Source organism: Cherax quadricarinatus, chromosome 34 (assembly GCF_038502225.1).
Source record: "Cherax quadricarinatus isolate ZL_2023a chromosome 34, ASM3850222v1, whole genome shotgun sequence".
Taxonomy (NCBI): domain Eukaryota; kingdom Metazoa; phylum Arthropoda; class Malacostraca; order Decapoda; family Parastacidae; genus Cherax; species Cherax quadricarinatus.
Window position 1 is genome coordinate 2,923,579 of NC_091325.1, and position 15,402 is coordinate 2,938,980.

The 15,402-nt window shown below is 41.2% G+C and overlaps 1 long non-coding RNA gene across 1 annotated transcript; it reads left to right on the forward strand.

Moving 5' to 3' along the window:
- Positions 1-1,745: 1,745 nt before the first annotated feature.
- LOC138853585 (uncharacterized) lies at positions 1,746-12,992 on the forward strand. Its single transcript, XR_011392754.1, has 3 exons — positions 1,746-1,938; positions 3,185-3,351; positions 6,137-12,992. It is a non-coding gene; the product is annotated as an uncharacterized lncRNA (long non-coding RNA).
- Positions 12,993-15,402: the final 2,410 nt, after the last annotated feature.

Below are 15,402 nucleotides of genomic sequence, written 5' to 3' on the forward strand. Positions count from 1 at the left end.
GACTGACAGTGTACGTTGTGGTTGACAGTGTACGTTGCTTGTGGTTGACAGTGTGCGTTGTTTGTGGTTGACGGTGTACGTTGTTTGTGGTTGACAGTGTACGTTGTTTGTGGTTGACAGTGTGCGTTGTTTGTGGTTGATAGTGTACGTTGTTTGTGGTTGACAGTGTAAGTTGTTTGTGACTGACAGTGTACGTTGTTTGTGGTTGACAGTGTACGTTGTTTGTGGTTGACAGTGTACGTTGTTTGTGGTTGACAGTGTACGTTGTTTGTGGTTGACAGTGTACGTTGTTTGTGGTTGACAGTGTAAGTTGTTTGTGACTGACAGTGTACGTTGTGGTTGACAGTGTACGTTGCTTGTGGTTGACAGTGTGTGTTGTTTGTGGTTGACAGTGTACGTTGTTTGTGGTTGACAGTGTACGTTGCTTGTGGTTGACAGTGTACGTTGTTTGTGGTTGACAGTGTACGTTGCTTGTGGTTGACAGTGTACGTTATTTGTGGTTGACAGTGTACGTTGTTTGTGGTTGACAGTGTACGTTGTTTGTGGTGGACAGTGTAAGTTGTTTGTGGTTGACAGTGTACGTTGTTTGTGGTTGACAGTGTACGTTGCTTGTGGTTGACAGTGTACGTTATTTGTGGTTGACAGTGTATGTTGTTTGTGGTTGACAGTGTACGTTGTTTGTGGTTGACAGTGTACGTTGTTTGTGGTTGACAGTGTACGTTGTTTGTGGTTGACAGTGTACGTTGTTTGTGGTTGACAGTGTACGTTGTTTGTGGTTGACAGTGTACGTTGTTTGTGGTTGACAGTGTACGTTGTTTGTGGTTGACAGTGTACGTTGTTTGTGGTTGACAGTGTAAGTTGTTTGTGACTGACAGTGTACGTTGTGGTTGAGAGTGTACGTTGCTTGTGGTTGACAGTGTGCGTTGTTTGTGGTTGACAGTGTACGTTGTTTGTGGTTGACAGTGTACGTTGCTTGTGGTTGACAGTGTACGTTGTTTGTGGTTGACAGTGTACGTTGCTTGTGGTTGACAGTGTACGTTATTTGTGGTTGACAGTGTACGTTGTTTGTGGTTGACAGTGTACGTTGTTTGTGGTGGACAGTGTAAGTTGTTTGTGGTTGACAGTGTACGTTGCTTGTGGTTGACAGTGTACATTATTTGTGGTTGACAGTGTACGTTGTTTGTGGTTGACAGTGTACGTTGTTTGTGGTGGACAGTGTAAGTTGTTTGTGGTTGACAGTGTACGTTGTTTGTGGTTGACAGTGTACATTGTGGTTGACAATGTACGTTGTTTGTGGTTGACAGTGTAGGTTGTTTGTGGTTGACAGTGTACGTTGTTTGTGGTTGACAGTGTACATTGTGGTTGAGTGTACGTTGTTTGTGGTTGACAGTGTACGTTGCTTGTGGTTGACAGTGTAGGTTGTTTGTGGTTGACAGTGTAGGTTGTTTGTGGTTGACAGTGTACGTTGCTTGTGGTTGACAGTGTACGTTGTTTGTGGTTGACAGTGTACGTTGTTTGTGGTTGACAGTGTACGTTGTTTGTGGTTGACAGTGTATGTTTTTGTGGTTGACAGTGTACGTTATTTGTGGTTGACAGTGTACGTTGTTTGTGGTTGACAGTGTACGTTGTGGTTAACAGTGTAGGTTATTTGTGGTTGACAGTGTACGTTGTTTGTGGTTGACAGTGTACGTTGTTTGTAATTGACAGTGTACGTTATTTGTGGTTGACAGTGTACGTTGTTTGTGGTTGACAGTGTACGTTGTTTGTGGTTAACTGTGTAGGTTATTTGTGGTTGACAGTGTACGTTATTTGTGGTTGACAGTGTACATTGTGGTTGACAGTGCAGGTTGTTTGACCTACGCGCTGACCGTGAGATCGCTGTCTACACCAAGGAGAGTATTATCTTCGGCGTCAACTCTGTTGATTTCTCCGTTAGTGGTGAGTATCTCCGTCCTTTCTTCTCTTAGGGTGAGTATCCCCGTCCTTTCTCCTGTTAGGGTGAGTATCCCCGTCCTTTCTTCTGCCATGGTGAGTATCCTGTTCCATTCTTCTGTCATGAGGTGTACAATAAAATCTATGATATCTGGTATTAGTATAGCAAGTACGCTACTTTGACATGGACTATCATGAAGGTATCTTCTGTAAGGCAGTATAAGCGGGAACCATGGTGAGCTAGAATATGACAGTAGCCCACTGCTGGTGTTCTTACTTTATAACCTACATATATAGAATACAGAAGCATTACACCGCGGGTGTACCCAATTGAGTCTAAAAAAATGTGTGACAGATGGGGGCGGAATGTTTTCCTATATCTCAAGTTAATTATCATCTCCATGACCGGGTGTGGACGTGTCAGTGGTTCATTACTTTGTAATTTGTTCATAATTGTAGCAATGTAGAAGAGTGTAGATGGTTCATTACCTTTGTAACTTGACACAACTGTGACCAGATCTACCTGGAGTTCATTACCTTAGTAACTAGTTCAGCTATCATACCTTTGGAGTCCAGTCCCTGGACCCATTTTGTACCTCTGTAATCTTTTGACTACCGCCCACAGGATGGGTATGGGGTGCATAATAAGGATATTAAACTGAAAAATTCCATATCAACTATAATTATGCTCCTCAGTTACGAAGACACGTTTAGAATCCACTTATTGAGTTGTAATCTCTATTTCATGCATGAGTATTGATGGGGAGAAAGGAGAGTGGGCAGTGCTGGTATTTTATTATTCATGAAGGAAGAGGACAGTGTCTCCTGAGTCCTGACGAGGGTCTTAATCTCATGCAGATTCCTTGACTAATTCAGCATCTGCTGGTCTATCCCAGCTGAGTTTTACACCAAAACACCAATGGAGCCTCTGACGTGTAAGTTTATTTAGGCACAGGGAGATATAATGTTTGTCAGGAAACAGGACGAGTGTTGTCTTCACACGGGTATTAGTCATACGGTCCACATCTAAAGTTTTTGGGCATCTGACCGAGGCCTTTCACTGGCTTACTAGGACCGTTACTATTTTTAATATATGTAGATGATGTGTTAGGGACAGACTCAATCCTACATTAAGCTTTATCAAGTGTGAGGATTAATTATGTATATTTTTATTGTGTGAGATGAACGTTGAATACTGAGTGTATATTTCTGTGTTGGATCTATGTTCCTGAGTGTACATTTCTGTGATCAGGGCGGCTGTTGTTTGCTGGTTACAACGACTATACAGTCAACGTGTGGGATACCCTCAAATGCCACCGTCTAACTATCCTCTACGGCCATGAGAACCGAGTTTCCTGCCTCAAGATGTCACCAGACGGTACCTCCATATCCACCGGATCTTGGGATTTCACACTCCGGGTAATATAGCTTTTACTAGCATTTTATAATTGCACGACGGGAGATGATAATGTCTGGGTTAGGTTAGGTAAGGTTCGTCAGGAAACAGTTTCCTGACGCGGGTCTTAGTCAGATGATGGAGCTTCTGGTCATCTGACCGAGACCTTGTTGGAGATGATCGATATTCATATTCATCTGTACGACTTTCTTTTTACATTAGCCAACTCAGTAATAATGAGCATTTATAAAGCATGATTCAGTAGATGTCTCGCTGTTAATTCACATACATCACAGTTCAAATGATTCTTCTAACTTCAACATCTCTAACTTTCCTTCAGACTGTACAGGCATTGCACTCTCCACTTCTACAACTTTCCCTCAGAGTACAGGTGTGGAAAATTGCATTTACTTGGATGTATCATTTTATACATAACAGTAAATGAACATAGATGATTATTATTTATCAGTTAGACAAGTAGGAATTTGGGACACTTAGGTCGCAAAAAATGTCCCCCTTCGATACCTACCACTGTCATATCCACAAGTTGCTCTGGACCTATTAATTAAATGAAATATACATCACCAGGAATGCTGGTAAAAATATAAATTTGTGGACTGTATATTAAAATTAAAAATGGATTATAGTATATACACACATTTATATAACAGAAGGAGAATATATCTTAATCATAACACTCACCAATTTGACTGGAGATTAATGTGTCATGTACAGGACCTCCCCTTTTGCCTACATTTATGAAGAATTTACTGGCCAGGTTACTACATAAGACTTATCTGAGGTTCCTGGAGCTGTCTTGTCCAGTCGCCTGATATCTCAAGTTATGCAGGACTGCACATCCAACAATTTCGTCTCCTATTTGAGAGGTGTCAGCCCAATTTTAACCTCTAGAGCACGAAAAATTCTTCCCATTACACCAATGTTTCTAATCCAAATTCAAACAAAATGGCGACTGCCCCCCCCCCCCAGCCGCAGGTTTCCCATTTTCGATAACATACTTCTTTTAAAAATACAAGATAGGGCATCTATTTACCTATAAATTACCGTATTTCCGGAAAATATGAAAAGTATTTTCAACAACAGGCACTGCACTCTCCACTTCTACAACTTTCCTTCAGAGTACAGGCACTGTACTCTCCACTTCTACAACTTTCCTTCAGAGTACAGGCACTGTACTCTCCACTTCTACAACATTCCTTCAGAGTACAGGCACTGCACTCTCCACTTCTACAACATTCCTTCAGAGTACAGGCACTGCACTCTCCACTTCTACAACATTCCTTCAGAGTACAGGCACTGCACTCTCCACTTCTACAACATTCCTTCAGAGTACAGGCACTGCACTCTCCACTTCTACAACATTCCTTCAGAGTACAGGCACTGCACTCTCCACTTCTACAACTTTCCTTCAGAGTACAGGTACTGTACTCTCCACTTCTACAACTTTCCTTCAGAGTACAGGCACTGTACTCTCCACTTCTACAACTTTCCTTCAGAGTACAGGCACTATACTCTCCACTTCTACAACATTCCTTCAGAGTACAGGCACTGTACTCTCCACTTCTACAACTTTCCTTCAGAGTACAGGCACTGTACTCTCCACTTCTACAACTTTCCTTCAGAGTACAGGCACTGTACTCTCCACTTCTACAACTTTCCTTCAGAGTACAGGCACTGTACTCTCCACTTCTACAACTTTCCCTCAGAGTACAGGCACTGTACTCTCCACTTCTACAACTTTCCTTCAGAGTACAGGTACTGTACTCTCCACTTCTACAACTTTCCTTCAGAGTACAGGCACTGTACTCTCCACTTCTACAACTTTCCTTCAGAGTACAGGTACTGTACTCTCCACTTCTACAACTTTCATTCAGAGTACAGGCACTATACTCTCCACTTCTACAACATTCCTTCAGAGTACAGGCACTGTACTCTCCACTTCTACAACTTAAAGTCTGCCTAACAATCTTTCCCTCAATTCCTTCATAAATGTTATTTTACTAACACTCCAACAGAAGGTCAGTCTCCCAAAAACAGTTGTCTCCAGTCACCGCCAGTCAGAAAATGCTCACACAAGTCTGTTAAATGTTTAATATCGTACTAAAAACCTCGTTAACTTCCTGTCATCCTTAATGGGACGATCCTGACACCTCTGTCCTCCCACCATAGATTTATATACTCAATGGTCATCCTACTCTGCTTTATCTTTTCGAAATATGCGCAACACCTGAACAACCCGTGTTCAGTCCTCTGAATAACACATACTAACCTCAAGGAACAAAAAGGCACAATACCGTGACTGGAATAATACACAAGTAACTTGTGAATGGTCCAAATAGGAGAGAAATATTGTTATGATCTTTTCTCTCTCCTACGTCCTGGTTATTTGTGTAGTGTAATAACCTCGTATTCCCTGCATAACACTCCACACATTGTTCTTAAAAATGACATCTTCACTGCCTCCAGCCTCCTCCTCGCTGCAACGTTGAAAGCCCATATCTCACACCTCACCCCAGTCTCATACATATATATATATATATATATTTATATATATATATATATATATATATATAGATATATATATATATATATATATATATATATATATATATATATATATATATATGTGTGTGTGTGTGTGTGTGTGCGTGTGTGTGTGTGTGTGTGTGTGTGTGTGTGTGTGTGTATGAGCTGTATGACCCTACGTGTTTAGTGCTTTTCCATGACTATAATAATAATAATTGTGAACATCATTCAGTGAACTTACAATATGTCTTCATTAACCAGATATGGGCGTAACTCTTGAACTTCACCGTCATGAACAGTGAACACCAGCATCAACAGTGAACACCATCATGAGCAGTGAAAACCATCATGAACAGTGAACATCGTTATGAACAGTGAACACCATCATGAACAGTGAACACCGTCATGAACAGTGAGCATCTACGCCATGAACAGTGAACACCGTCATGAACAGTAAGCATCTACGCCATGAACAGTGAACACCGTCATGAACAGTGAACACCGTTATGAACAGTGAACACCATCATGAATAGTGAACATCGTCATGAGAAGTAAACGCCATCATGAACAGTGAACATCATTATGAACAGTGAACACCATCATGAACAGTGAACACCATCATGAACAGTGAACACCATCATGAACAGTGAACACCATCATGATCAGTGAACACCATCATGAACAGTGAACACCATCATGAACAGTGAACACCATCATGAGCAGTGAGTACCAGTATGAATAGTGAACACCATGAACAGTGAACACCATGAACAATGAACACCATGAACAGTGAACACCATGATCAGTGAACACCATGAACAGTGAACACCATCATGAGCAGTGAACACCATGAACAGTGAACACCATGAACAGTGAACACCATGAACAGTGAACACCATGAACAGTGAACAACATCATGAACAGTGAACACCATCATGAACAGTGAACACCATGAACAGTGAACACCATAAACAGTGAACACTATCATGAACAGTAAACACCATGAACAGTGAACACCATGAACAGTGAACACCATCATGAACAGTGAACACCATGAACAGTGAACACCATTAACAGTGAACACCATCATGAACAGTGAACACCATGAACAGTGAACACCATGAACAGTGAACATGAACAGTGAACATCATGAACAGTGAACACCATCATGAACAGTGAACACCATGAACAGTGAACACCATGAACAGTGAACACCATGAACAGTGAACACCATGAACAGTGAACGCCATGGACAGTGAACACCATGAACAGTGAACACCATGAACAGTGAACACCATCATGAGCAGTGAACACCATGAACAGTGAACACCATCATGAGCAGTGAACACCATGAACAGTGAACACCATCATGAACAGTGAACACCATGAACAGTGAACACCATGAACAGTGAACACCATGAACAGTGAACACTATCATGAACAGTGAACACCATGAACAGTGAACACCATAAACAGTGAACACCATGAACAGTGAACACCATGAACAGTGAACACCATCATGAACAGTGAACACCATGAAAAGTGAACACCATGAACAGTGAACGCCATGAACAGTGAACACCATGAACAGTGAACACCATGAACAGTGAACACCATCATGAACACTGAACACCATGAACAGTGAACACCATGAACAGTGAACACCATGAACAGTGAATGCCATGAACAGTGAACGCCATGAACAGTGAACACCATGAACAGTGAACACCATGAACAGTGAACACCATCATGAACAGTGAACACCATGAACAGTGAACACCATGAACAGTGAACGCCATGAACAGTGAACGCCATGAACAGTGAACGCCATGAACAGTGAACACCATGAACAGTGAACACCATGAACAGTGAACACCATGAACAGTGAACACAATGAACAGTAAACGCCATGAACAGTGAACACCATCATGAACAGTGAACACCATGAACAGTGAACACCATGAACAGTGAACACCATCATGAACAGTGAACACCATGAACAGTGAACACCATTAACAGTGAACACCATCATGAACAGTGAACACCATGAACAGTGAACACCATGAACAGTGAACATGAACAGTGAACATCATGAACAGTGAACACCATCATGAACAGTGAACACCATGAACAGTGAACACCATGAACAGTGAACACCATGAACAGTGAACACCATGAACAGTGAACGCCATGGACAGTGAACACCATGAACAGTGAACACCATGAACAGTGAACACCATCATGAGCAGTGAACACCATGAACAGTGAACACCATCATGAGCAGTGAACACCATGAACAGTGAACACCATCATGAACAGTGAACATCATGAACAGTGAACACCATGAACAGTGAACACCATGAACAGTGAACACTATCATGAACAGTGAACACCATGAACAGTGAACACCATAAACAGTGAACACCATGAACAGTGAACACCATGAACAGTGAACACCATCATGAACAGTGAACACCATGAAAAGTGAACACCATGAACAGTGAACGCCATGAACAGTGAACACCATGAACAGTGAACACCATGAACAGTGAACACCATCATGAACACTGAACACCATGAACAGTGAACACCATGAACAGTGAACACCATGAACAGTGAATGCCATGAACAGTGAACGCCATGAACAGTGAACACCATGAACAGTGAACACCATGAACAGTGAACACCATCATGAACAGTGAACACCATGAACAGTGAACACCATGAACAGTGAACGCCATGAACAGTGAACGCCATGAACAGTGAACGCCATGAACAGTGAACACCATGAACAGTGAACACCATGAACAGTGAACACCATGAACAGTGAACACAATGAACAGTAAACGCCATGAACAGTGAACACCATCATGAACAGTGAACACCATGAACAGTGAACACCATGAACAGTGAACACCATCATGAACAGTGAACACCATGAACAGTGAACACCATGAACAGTGAACACCATGAACAGTGAACGCCATGAACAGTGAACGCCATGAACAGTGAACACCATGAACAGTGAACACCATGAACAGTGAACACCATGAACAGTGAACGCCATGAACAGTGAACGCAATGAACAGTGAACACTATGAACAGTGAACGCCATGAACAGTGAACGCCATGAACAGTGAACACCATGAACAGTGAACGCCATGAACAGTGAACGCCATGAACAGTGAACACCATGAACAGTGAACACCATGAACAGTGAACGCCATGAACAGTGAACACCATGAACAGTGAACACCATGAACAGTGAACGCCATGAACAGTGAACGCCATGAACAGTGAACACCATGAACAGTGAACGCCATGAACAGTGAACACCATGAAAAGTGAACACAATGAACAGTGAACACCATGAACAGTGAACACCATGAACAGTGAACACCATGAACAGTGAACACCATGAACAGTGAACACCATGAACAGTGAACGCCATGAACAGTGAACGCCATGAACAGTGAACACCATGAACAGTGAACGCCATGAACAGTGAACACCATGAAAAGTGAACACAATGAACAGTGAACACAGTCTCTCAAGTTGTCTACAGCACCACCAACATGTCACTGTCCGGACTCAGAAAACTGAAATAAGACAACTGTCACAACCCCCAGAACATAATGGGGGTCGAACCAATGGTAAGTCAGCTTCAGGACACCGTCCAAGCCATGCATTCGAACCCCCACCAGCTGTGAGAGTCGCAAAACGCAGGCAAAACTAACACTTACCAACATTATGAAAATATTTTTTAAGTGAGTTTGGGTCAGAGAAGACCCTGCCAAGCATGGGCCAGTAGGCCTCCAGCAGTGTTCTTTCTTTATGTTCTTATTCAACAACATATTACCTTAATATTCTCAACATTTTTACAGCTCAGTGTCAACTGGCCGATAAAAAAAAAAAAACAATCTACCAGTCAGGGAATAAAGACAATATATAAGGGCAAGTAATGTTTATTTTTTATAAAACTTAAGAGAAGAGACTGAGACTGTGTCAACCTTGAGTGTCGACACTGTTTACATCACATCCTTGCTCAGTATTCTTGCTGCATCTCTTGTGAAATTTACACTGGGTGAAACCAGCCATATATATATATATATATATATATATATATATATATATATATATATATATATATATATATATATATATATATATATATATATATATATATATATATATATATATATATTTACAGGGCCAGGAGCTATGACTCGACCCCTGCAACCACAAGTAGGTGAGAACACACACACAGGTCTACTGTACAGCATATCAGTGTTGAGACACTGTGAGTTATATATCTGTATTTACTCTGAGATGTATATATGCCTCAGTTTATATACCGAGAGGTATATATTTTAGTATATATACATTTAAGAGGTATTCCTGGTGTTAGGAATAAGGTGAATTACAGCCTGAAGTAACTCGCATAGTCTATATACTTTATATCCAACAAACTAAATCAGTACCTAACAATTTTCACTACAATCTCTTGCTTATTTCTCTCTCTCTCTCTCTCTCTCTCTCTCTCTCTCTCTCTCTCTCTCTCTCTCTCTCTCTCGCTCTCACTCTCTCTCTCTCTCTCTCTCTCTCTCTCTCTCTCTCTCTCTCTCTCTCTCTCTCTCTCATTCCCACTGATGAGATATACAATATTTTATTCAGATTATTAACTTAATATTTGCAGTGGGGTGTTGAACCTCTTCCCCAGAATGGTACTCCAGGGATCGAACCCAAGCTCCTTCAGGTGCTAGACATAGGCGCTACCACTTAAGCCAGTAGCCAGACTCATATTGTTCCCACAGTTAGACACACACACATACACACACACACACACACACACACACACACACACACACACACACACACACACACACACACACACACACACACACACACACACACACACACACACACACACAACGACATATAAAATACTGCGTGGAATAGACAAGGTGGACAAGGACAGGATGTTCCAGGGAGGGGACACAGAAACAAGAGGCCACAATTGGAAGTTGAAGACACAAATGAGTCAGAGAGATAGTAGGAAGTATTTCTTCAGTCATAGAGTTGTAAGGCAGTGGATTATTATTATTATTATAATCAAGGGGGAAGCGCTAAACCCGTAGGATTATACAGCGCCTGGGGGGGATGTGGAAGGCATTCAGGCTTAATTCGGGGAACTGGAGCACAGACCCAATTCCCTAAATCAAGAGCCCCTCACCAACATCAAGGAACCTTCCCTGAGGGGTAAGGCAGTGGAATAGCCTAGAAAATGACGTAGTGGAGGCAGGAACCATACACAGTTTTAAGACGAGGTTTGATAAAGCTCATGGAGCGGGGAGAGAGAGGGCCTAGTAGCAACCGGTGAAGAGGCGGGGCCAGGAGCTAGGACTCGACCCCTGCAACCACAAATAGGTGAGTACACACACACACACACACACACACACACACACACACACACACACACACACACACAGTGAAGAGGCGGGGCCAGGAGCTGTGACTCGACCCCTGCAACCACAAATAGGTGAGTACAAATAGGTGAGTACATACACACACACACACACACACGCACACGAGCCAGGAGCTGAGTCTCGACCCCTGCAACCACAATTAGGTGAATTAGGTGAGTACACACACACACACACACCAAGTGGGGAGGAGGGTGCCATGGTGTTGGTGAAGGGCTCTTGATTCAAGGAATTGGGGCTATCCTCCTCTCCCTCAAATCAAACCTAATTATCATCTCCACTGTTCCCAATCCTCTTGCAAGTTTAGCACTTTAAATAAATATTAAATTATACTATGCAAAAAAAAAAAAAAAAAAAAAAAAAGACTTGCCCTTTTATTTTGATTTCTTCACGTCTATAATATTAATAGTAATAATAAAATATCCAGGTTTGCTATGTTGTAAATTATTTACAAACTTGTACATTTTTATAACTGCAATTACACATTATTGTTAGATGTATACTGTATGTTAGTAATGTATAGCCAACATAGGATAACTAAAATAAGTCATCTTTTTTATTCCTATTGGAGGTCTTTGAAAAGTAAAAAAGAAATATATACTGTAAAGAGCTTGAGAGACATGGTGACTGCAGCCTTGCTCGTGTTCTAGATATATCTAATATACAGTTTCAGACTACACTATCTGACTGGATATATAAGTATATGGTGTGAAGGTTTATCACACAATTTGATAGGTTCATCATCCCTGATCCCATTCATGTACTCTTGAATTTCCCATCTTGTTTATATCATTGTTTTACCACATACTACCATCTGTCCATTCATCCCTTCACTCATTCACTCAGCTCTTTCCAATGTCTTTCTCTGCTTCATTAACCCTTGTGCCTCACTGACGTGCATTTGTATTTTTTTTTATATCGAAGCCACATAATGCGATTTAATTTCTAATGAGGTCTTTCTCAGGGTTGTGACTCCACAGAAGTTGATTAACACCTGTTGATTAACATCTGTTGCCCCTGTTTGCTAGGCAAACAGGGGCAACAGATGTTAAAAAACTTGTTAGAGGTTAAAACCCTCTTCACTTTCTCCTCACACAACCCAGCCATCTTGTGTCATTCATCTTACCTGCCTTCATTATTATTATAATCATAACTAAGCGCTAAACCAACAAGGGTTATACAGCGCTGACTTGCATGTTGAGATTGACTTAACTCATGCAAGATATTCAAGATTAGTTGTTGTGTAGTTAGGTTATGGTACATACTCTTAGGTATCACCAGAATTTATACTACTAGACACAAATATATTTACTCATTTTGCAAATGAGATTCTTATATGAAATTCTCAATTGTACAATTTTATTAATTTTGAAAACTAAATAGACTGTACCTCCCCATCTACTCCCTGACACATCAGATAAAAAATACATATGCATATGCATTTTTCCATTTTATTCACGAGGAAGCGCTAAATCTGTAGGGGGTCACATAGCGCTTGGGGAATGGGAGGCATTCAGGTTTGATCCAAGAATAAAACCAGTTCCTTGGATCAAAAGCCCATCACTGGCATATGCATATGCAGTATGGTATGTGCATTATACAAATTTGAATGTAAATATAATGTGTTGATCAAACTCTTTTTATTAACCCTTGTGATGAGAATTTAAAAATAGTGAAGAGCACTGCTGGTCTCAACAGATCCATGAAGTATAATGTAAGTTTTGGATCACTGTATTACTATTCTTCAAGGGATGATGAAGAGCTTGTGATCCATATTATTATTATTATAATCAAAAAGAAGCGCTAAGCCACAAGGACTATACAGCTTGTGATCCATAGATTTGGAACTGCCCTCCTCTTGCTCAACTCCCACATGCAGTATGACCCATAAGGGTTTAACATTTCCCACCCTACCTTGGTGGGAGATGGCCTGTGTTAAAAGAAAAACTCTTACAGGAAACAGAAACTTCATGCTAAGCCTATGAGATAGGATTTTATTATTATAATCAAAAAGAAGCGCTAAGCCACAAGGGCTATACAGCGCTGCTATGAGATAGGAGGCAATCAGTTTTGTTCCATGGAAAAGGTGGATAGCTCTAATTCCTTAAATCTACTGTCCTTTACCTGCATCATGGCATCCACCTTGAAGGGATCAACACCCATGATCTGAATTAGAGCAGCAAATGCATTAGCAGGCCAACATCACCCATTAGCCAATTGTTTATTATACAATATTGGAGAAGTGCCAAACTCAAAAGGATCATACAGTAGTAGTCCATAAAGGAATGTCACATGACCAGCAGAGTGATTCAGCAGGGATACCACAAAGCCTTCCATTTTACTTCGCACCCAAGAACCGTTTTCCAGAAGCAAGCTCTGCCATCAGGGGAGCAGAAACAAGGAATAAATGCCACTTTGGCATGCGAGATTCCAGCTCAAGGTAATGAACAAGTCTGCAATGCATCATGTGTGAAGTAAACCTACAGCAGTACTGAGTATTGAAGCAGTGCCAAACTTCAACATAAATGTGTACTCAGGAAGAGAACTTGAAGTAACTAAACCTTGAAAGAAACTGTAAGAATAGATTTAAATTACTATTGATATAGTCATAGGGGAGTATTATCATTTTCATAACCAAGTGCTAAGCCATAAGGGTCATACAGTGCTGCAAGGCAGGGTGTGCTGAAAAGTGTAATATGCCTGATCAGAGACCAGCAAGGGTGAAGAGTATAACAGAGGGAGAGTTAGTAAGGGCAGTGAGGAGTGCTACAGGAAGTACTATCAGAGTTGGTGTAATCTGTTGATGACAAAAAGTCAAAGAAGGAGTCTGTCAAGGTGGGCCCGTCAGGAAGGAGAGAAGATAAAGTAAGGGTGTTAGAGCGGTGACAACATTGGAGGTAAATTGTGTGTGCTCACTGATATATAGGACAGTCGAATAGGGAAGCACTCAATTTTATTATCATGAGTGCTAAACCCATACAGAATAAAGAGTAAAGATTTCATTTCTTTGTAAAGGTTAGTGTTGAGAGTGAGTTTGTTGGTCATCATACAAGTACGTATATATATTTAGCAGCTCATTGTTTAGTGCCTCTAAGTATAGCTGGGTTTGAGTGGGAGTAGACCTAAGTAGTGTCATCTGCAAATAGAACTGGTTTAAGGAATTGAGATGCATTGGGGAGATCATTGATGTAGATGAGAAAGAGTGGGCCTGGGACACTACCGTGGGGCACTCCGACAGCTACAGGCTGGATAGTGGAGTTGACTCCATTTGCGTATACGTACTGATGTCTATCGTTAAGGTAAGATTTTAGGTAATTGAAAGAATGTTGTCTGATGCTGTAATGATTTAGTTTTAGGTGCAGGAGATTGTGGTCCACTGTATCAAATGCTTTCCATAGGTCAATGAAGAGCCCCAGTGGATATTCATTTTTATCGAGGGCTGTATATATTAGTTCAAGCATTTGTATAATAGCATCATTCATACTAAGCCCAAACTGGCAGGGGTTAAGTATGTTGTTGGACATAAGGTAGGAGTAAAGTCGTTTGTGTATTATTTTTTCGAATATTTTAGAAAGTAAGGGCAAGTTTGATATAGGTCTATAGTTGTTCGCATCAGTTGGATCACCTCCTTTGAGGATCAGGGTAACCCTTGCTGTCTTGAGTATGAATGGAATGGTTGAGGACTCAACAAATTTGTTAAACAGTATTGCAATAATGGGTGACAGTACATGAGCTGCTTTTGTATATATGAATGGTGGCAAGTTATTTAGATCTGCTTTGTTTATTCTTTTTAATGGAATTATACAGCACTTGTGGAGGGGAGGGGGGACAAGATCAAGAGCCCCTCACCAGCATCAAAGAACCTCCCTTGATGGTGAAGGGGAACTAAAGCAGAATAAGTATGTAAATTACAAAAGCAAGACCACATGTAAGTCCCTCTACAATAATAGTACAAGACAAAATCATAATAAAGAAGAAGCGCTAAACCCACTAGGGTCATACAGCACTGCAGGGCAGGGCAGGGAAGGGATGCAGTATCAAAGG